An 8,461-nucleotide genomic window follows, 5' to 3' on the forward strand; every position below is an offset into this window, starting at 1 on the left:
AAGAAATACCTCTTTGTCGCCAACAATTAATGGTTTGTTCCATCTTTTTCAATCTTGGAGGAAAATTGAGTTCGTAAAGGGACTTAATTTGTAAAGAAAATGTAACCCCAAGAGCTTTGAATGTTCTAGAATTCCATTTTAATCCTTCCTCCTGGAAGGGGGTTAAACCACTATTCTTTAAACTGCCAACATGAATGGCTTCAGATTTTGCTACATTTATTCTGCATCCTGAGAAGGTAGAAAAATAATGTAAAGCTTCAAATAAATTGAGAAAAGAATCAATATCTCCATTCAAAAAGCATATAGTATCATCTGCAAACAAACTGACCTTTTTCTCCAGGTTCCCTATCTTAATACCATGTATATCATGATTATCTCTTAATGCTATTGCTAGAGTTTCTATGGCTAAGACAAACAGATAAGGAGAAATAGGGCAACCTTGAAAAATGCCTCTTGACATTGAAATGGGACGAGACAAAAATCCATTGTTAGTCACATAGCTAACTCTGTTATTATAAAATGTTTTCACCCAATTAGTGAAATTCCCTCCAAGATTAAAATACTCCAGCACCTTAAATAAAAATTCATGTTCTACACGATCAAAAGCTTTTTCAAAATCCAACAGCACTATCGAACCTGGAATATCTACAAAATCTGCATACTCAATAATATCAATAATAGTGCGAATATTAGCACTTATATTACGTCCTGCTAAAAAACCCTGTTGATCCGGATGGATTAGAGAATTCAGCACTTTTTTCAAGCGATTACTCATAATTTTAGCTATCAATTTATAGTCAACATTTAACAGAGATATAGGGCGATAGTTCTTAACATATAAAGGATCTTTACCCTCTTTGGGCAAAAGGGTTATTACTCCATCTCTTTGGGATTGAGAAAGCAAACCATCGGCAAAAGAGAATTCATATGATTTCATCAACATATCTACTATATCATTAAAGAACACAATATAAAATTCTACAGGTAGGCCATCCAGGCCAGGGGTCTTGTTAACTGCCATAGACTTCAATGTTAACCATATTTCGGCCTTGGTTACTGGAGAATTTAAGCGGGACACATCATTCTGGGACAGTTGTGGAATATCAAGGCCAGAAAGAAATCGGGAAGCTGTTTCAGAATCATCTTTAGAGTAATTAGATGAATAGAGAGACTCAAAAAATAAATGTAATTCCTTAAGAATTTTATCAGTAGCCACCTTAATTTCTCCATTATCCAATTTAAGCTGCCGAATTGTTTTCTTTTCATTATTCCTTTTTTCCAAATTGCAAAAATATTTTGAGCTCTTTTCACCATGCTCCGCCCACTTTATTCTTGACCTCACAATTAAGCCTGCTGTTTCCTTATCAAGGATTTCATTCAAATCCTTTTCTAGACTGGCTAACTCTGCAAATAAATCCTGGTTTTTGTCATTTACATAGTTCTTATTTTGGCATTGTGGAAGTTTCTGTTTAAGTTCTGAGATCTGTGTTAACAAATTGTCTTTAGTTCTATTCCTTTCTTTCTGTTTTCTACTAGAGTATTCAATACAAAAACCACTTATATAACATTTAAATGCATCCCAGATAACATTTGGGTTCTGCTCTGACGACCTATGAATTTCTTTAAATTCTTTGATCCTTTCCTTAATGAAACTACAAAACTCAGCATCATGTCTCAAATAATTGCAATTACATTTCCAATATCCCCTTCCTCGAGGAGGGTGACCCAACAAAAGTGTCATAAAAACAATTGAATGGTCAGAGCATATACCCCCTCGTATATCAGATTCTTTAACCATACTAATCAAGTCACTTGATACAAAAATATAATCAATCCTTGAAAATACAGTAGGACTTTGTTGATGTCTAGTAAAGCCATATTCCCTTTCATGCTCCCTCCTCCAAACATCTACTAGATTAAAGTCTTCTGCATATAAATCAAACATTTCTTTAGCATGAACATTGCTATGATGCTTTTTTGAACCTTTATAATCCATTGGACCCAAAGCTATGTTCAAATCCCAGCAAATATAATATTAGAGCTACCTAGTTCACATAAGTTTTCAAATACTTCAATAAAAAAGTCTGGGCTATCTTCATTTGGGCCATATGCATTCACCAAAATAAATACTGATTTATCCATTTCAATTTGTAATATGATATATCTTCCATCCTCATCTGAAATACAAGATAAGATCTTCAAATTTAGGGAAGGCTTAAACAATATTGCTACTCCTCTACTTTGGGTAGAAAAACTACAAAAACAAGCTTGGCCCCCCCCACTGGGTTTTCCAAAAATTTTCATCCCTGGCTTGGGAGTGGGTTTCCTGTAAGAATAAAATATCATACTTTTTCTCATGAAAAAAAGAAAATAACTTTTTCCTCTTGAAATTGTTTTGTAAACCCCTGCAGTTGAAGGTAATGATATCTAAAGCCATTTTACGTGGACTACCAAACACATTTTTTCTCTTACCACTGCACTCTTATCAGAAAACCCATAGTATTCACCTAAAATGCAATTTATCACCAATTCTGGTTGTTGTACATACATATATTCTTTAAGATACATGAGAGACAACATAAAGACATAACAAAAACATGACAGACAGACAACACATACATAAACATTTAACAATGAACACGTAACACCTAACAAAGATCTTGTATAAATGAACAACAAACAAAAACAATATAGTAGTAATCCACTACAAAAATACCGCTCGGACATTGTCATAGCTTTGTAATACCTCACAAATACTGACAAATATAACTTTCTCTTCACAATTGTAAGCTACCAACTCCCTTAACTTCCCCTACTCTCCTCAAAAGTAAGGAGTGTTTACAAAATGCGTGTACTGAAAAACAAAAACAAAAACGGTTAACCATAGTAATGTCACGACGACTATAATGTCAAAGTGTCTATGATGTCAAAATGTCTATGGAGTAAATAGCTTCAGGGAATTTCCCTCCACATACTTTATCTTGGCGGGATATACGAAGAAAGCCTTCTTTCCTTCTTCTCGCAACTTCTTCAGGTGGGGGAGCAATGCCTTCCTCTCAGCTTGGACTCGGTGGCTTAAGTCATTTCCAACAAAAAGACGTCTGCCTTCATAAGTGAAATCCTTCTTGAATACCCCTACGCAGGTCTTGAATACTTTCTCTTTCTCCTGATAGGAAGAGAAGCACACATGGATTGGTCTGTCCTTGACCTTTCCATCTGCACCTGATTGCTGTGGACGGGGTCCTGTTGGTGTACGGTGAGCCCTTTCAATGCCGACTCCAGCAAGACTTGGATCTACCTTGCTCAAAAAGCCAAGCAGGAACTTCTTGCACCCTCCATCACCCTCCTTGCCTTCTGGAATGTTGAAAAATACTACGTTATTACGCCTAGATCTGTTCTCTAGATCGTCAACTTTCTCCCAACATCTCGCCAGCTCCTTCTCTAGTGCTTTCACCTTCTCATCACAATCCGCTACATGAAATTCTAACTCTTCTCTCACCTCTGAAATCTGCACCCGCAGCGAATCGAAGCGTTTCTCGAGCCTTAGTTCATAGGCTTGAAACCAGGCAGGCGCCCGGCTCTCCTCAGCACCGACGATTTCGGCGTGTAAGGTCGCCGCATTACCGCTGCAAACTTCGGCACTCATGGCATTCGAAACATGCATTGAATTCTCCTTAAACAACTTATTTTTGGAGTTACCTTGTGCCTTGGTTGGAGTGTCCTGACGTTTTTGTTTCTTTGACATTGTAGAGGCTTGAAAACCGAAGAGAAATGTAGATCAAATGACTTAATTTGTGAGGTATAAACTTAGCGTGGTGCTTACTACGTAGCCGCCATGACAGTCCTCAATTTCTTCAAATGTTACTGACTTATACTTTTAGGGAAAATACTGCTCCATATGGTCCACTTTAATACATTAAAGTCACGAATGTAGGCCTACGCCAATTTGGAATGGCCGTCAGAACAGAAAACCCTTGCATATTTCTTGAAATAAAAGATGGTGTCTTAATACCGACCTTTCAAATTGACAATGAAAATAATTTGAAAATTTAGATGAAAATAAGTTAAATTTGAAATCAAATAGAACTTCAATCGATTCTCCAGATGTCAATTACCCGGATTCGTGTAGTTTTTTTATAGATAAAATACAGCTTCGAAAATGTAATTTTAATGGTATTTTTCCAAGTTAGACGTTTGACATCTCTTGTTTTCCTTGTAAAAACTGCACAATAATTGACGCGCATATATGGGGATGGCGTAGTTAAGACGCGCTCGGTTCAACGGCACATAGCGGTTCGCACACACTGTTTACACATGTGTGAATTTTCAACGCAGGCCCGCGCTGAGAACTTGACGTATCTTTCGTTGATATTTCAGCCATTTCTAGATCTAAACAAATATTTTTCAAGAAAACGTCAACTATGTTCGAAATGAGTCATTCTACATCAGTTCATGTAGTAATTTTCGTTCCCCCTAACAAAGTAGTTAAATATTCAAAGCGCCACTTTTCCCACTACTGTACCTTTAAGCTTAGTTTAGGACCATACATAGCCTAGCCCCACTCAGGGAGTCATTGGTATGCTGAGTTGTGCAAATTTATGTGACATGCAGCCCTCTATAGTTGGAGATAGATTTCACTATAATAATCAACAAATCCTTGGAAAATATTTGTCTTTTACACATAGGATGATAGAATATATTTTCATTCCATTCCTTCAGTTGGATCTAAAATATCTTGATCAAATGATTTTTAAAAAATATTTTTCTGATCACTGGTCTTGTTCCTCTATATTGGAAATCATAATAGAGAATGCTACTTTCCTACTGCCAGCAATTTGCACTGTAGCAGGCCTAAGTGAGTGCAAGGTTATCTGATGATAACCTGGCTTGCGTGTAAGTGGCCTAGCCCTGGCCTACAGTAGGCTAGCCTAGGATTCTACCCACACAATGCATAGCTTGAATTGAGCAACTTCAGACTGTGTAGCCTACACAGTGTAGCCTTTGACTTGTTGAGGAGAGAGGCTTGCATCTAGATCTAGAGGGATTAAAGTCTGAGGGCAAGGCATTGTATTGTCGAGTGATATTGGGTGAATTAAAGTTCGTTGTTGGCAGCTGGTGTTCATGTTGGGGAAAAATTAGCTCCACCCTGAAGTGAAGGCTGAAATAAAGGCAAAAAAGCTGGTGCTGGGACTAACTTCACTAGGTGTTGAGCTATCAATAATGTGATTGGTATTATTTTTATAGACCCGAATTCAGTGTTGGGGCTAGAATCAGCAGCCCAATTCACGCTCTCAACACCAACACCAACACAGAACTTGAATTCACCCATTGTAATGTCGAACGGTATTGACTATTGTAAATGTAGTATGGAACAAGGTGTTGCTCAGTCACATGTTTGTGACAATGGCTGGACCCCGCATGTGTGTAGTAATCGGCTGCCTTTCCACATACGCCCGTGTTACACTGTAAAAGATAAATGTTAATTTACAGCAATTTGATGGCAGCAGAGTCGCCAGAACAGTGATGTATTAATACAGACTGCTGTTATTTTCTTCTTTCAAGTCGCTTTTATTTCAAAGTTTTGAAAAGTGCTGGGAAATTTAAAAAATGAGTATTAATTCATTGCCAGCTTTGTACTGATACCTTCTAAATTGAATAAATACAATATTGGTATTTAGATACTATAGTCAAATAGTCAAATGTGCAACATTTTTAAAATCCTTAAATGCAAGAAGTGCTTGCAAAAGAAAAATAACACCAATCTGTATTTTTACAAAATTGCCTGGCGACTCTGCTGCCATCAGATTCTGTAAAATTACATTCATTTTTTTTACAGTGTAGTCAATATGTTTTCATGTGCGTTTTGAAATAATTTTAAGCCTAAGCTAAGGCATGCCTTTTGGAATTATGTGTGTTTGTGTGATAGAGCATTGTATTGCCTAACAACTTTTTAAAATAAATGATGCAGGAGAAAAACTAGAGAACATACATGTATGAATATGAAAAATCTACTCTTGATACTCGAAGTCATAATGATAAAGTATCTTTTTAAAAATATAGGTTTTAGCCGTTTTCTGAGTGAAATTTAACCCTAAAATGCACAATGGGGGCACGTTGTGCCCTCCCCCTCCCTCCACCATAAAATTGCCATCAATTTCTATGGCTTGTTGAACAATACTGTTTGTCATTTGTTTATTTTCACTTTCTTCGAGCACTGAATAACGTTTTTCAGGTGCAATTTTTTCTAGACTTCATTTTACAAGATATCACAGACACAGATAGCAATTGGGACCTTGCAACTCAGAATTTTAAAAGTCATATAATTGTTAGCCAATGGCCCGTATTCTGAACTCTGGTTTAACTTAAGCCATGGTCTAAGTCTGTGCTAAAATTATTGGTAGCCAAAATGGCCACAAGCCCACAACTAATAGTGAAGAAAACTATTAAAGTTTTCATTGCCAGACAGTTTTTAATGGTTTGAGTGCCAAATGTGCTGATAAACTGAACATTGTTAGAGATTTAAGCCACCTTTGGCTTCACATAGTTAAACCACAGATTTAGACCACAGTAAAACCTGTGTTCAGAATATGGGCCAATGTCTTTAATTGGCATTTGCCTTAATTTATTTAGTAATGAATCATATTTGCTAATTGATTTAACATTTCAATTTCATGTCAGTGAGGTGATGTAATGTATGGGGCGACATAGCAGAGCTGCAGGCCGTCACTATATGCAGAGAAGGAAGAAGAGGCAACGCCAATGTGATAGATATTTTAGAAGAGGGCAGTCTGAGTCGCAATACTCCAAACTTCAGCTTCAAGGACAGGACTTAAAGCAAAAAAGCTTGTTAAGAAATGTACTGCATATCAAAGATGACAGTGATGCATCATCTAATGATCCCCTCCCACTATTAACAAACGTTATTTGTGAAGCTAGCAAACAAGGCAGTGCTCAATTGACTGATTACCCAATAAGGGATCCTCAAGAAAGTGACTTTTCTGAAAATTGCTTGTCACAAAGCGAACAGTTGGAATTTGAAGAGGACAGTGATTCTGCATCTAACAGTTCCCTACCACCTTTTGTAAATAGAAGTTGTGATGATGACAATCAAAGCACAAGTTCTGTCACATGCAGTGATATGAGCTCAGCTGGATTTTATTCTCGGACTGACGCTTCTGTTACACAAACAGATGAGAAGACTAGGTCAGCAGTATCTGCAAAAAGTGCGAAAACCTCTGACTTTGAATTTCTGAGAGATCCTTTATTTCTTAGATACAAGGAATTTGTACTCTTGTCCTCTCGACTGAACAAGGTGAGTTCAAAGTGGAAAGTCACATGCATTTCTTCCTTTTTATTTTCTGCATGCATATATGGACATCCAATGGCATACTGTATTTCTGTGGATTGTGATAATTATTATGATGGGTAATGGAACTGAAGTGCTTTGTATGTCATTTAATTTTTCATGGACATTCAAAGTTGTTTTCACATCTGCATGTTGCCCATGCATTGTTTGACGGACCTGGATTGATTGTACAGTGTGGTCAGGGGGGATGTCCCCAAACTTTCCATACTTTTAACTCGCTTAGAAAACACTTACTTAGGTCACACGACTATGAGCCTTGCATTCAGCAAACTGTTAATGTTGGCAATCGTGAAAATAGTGATATCGATGATGAGCAAGACCTTGATGACCCTGTACATCCAGCAGCAGTTTATGACCATGAAGACATCACAGTGGAAAGAAATGATGAGAACAATGGAATAATTGATAGTTTACATCTGCAGAAAAGGGCAGCACTTTTCATCACTGCTTTACTCTCTCAGTCTAATGTAACGTACACAACTGTTCAAAGGGTTGTGGAACAGTCAGCATCGTTCATTTCTGATATAGTGACGGATTTAGAGCAAAAAACTAGACATTTTTTACTAACAAAAAACATTGATGAAAATTCAGCTGGTTGTAAGGAACTGCTCGATTCATTTAAGGAAGCTCAGAACCCATTTCCTTCATTATGTTCGCGATATGAACAAGAGCAATATTTTCAACAGGAACTTGGATTAATTAAACCACAGACTATTGTTCTTGGAAATCGTTTTGATGTTCGAGTGGATAAATCAACTGGTGTTGCCAGACAAGTTCTTGTGCAAGACACATTTCAATATATATCCCTGAAGGAAACACTTGGAGTTGTGTTAAGTAATCCAGATGTCGTAGCTGAGATACACTATATGTCCCCGTCAACTGATGGTATAAGGAGACACTTTTGTGATGGTACACATTTTAGGACTCATCCCTTGTTTTCAGAATGTCCACATGCTTTGCAAATTGCATTGTACTATGATGATTTTGAGGTGACTAATCCCATTGGATCCAAGCGAGGCATTCATAAGCTGGGAGCACTCTATTACACTTTGCAAAACGTACCTTCTAGACTGAATGCTACTCTGCCATTTATCC

This window comes from Lytechinus variegatus, chromosome 6, assembly GCF_018143015.1.
Source record: "Lytechinus variegatus isolate NC3 chromosome 6, Lvar_3.0, whole genome shotgun sequence".
Classification (NCBI taxonomy): Eukaryota; Metazoa; Echinodermata; class Echinoidea; order Temnopleuroida; family Toxopneustidae; genus Lytechinus; species Lytechinus variegatus.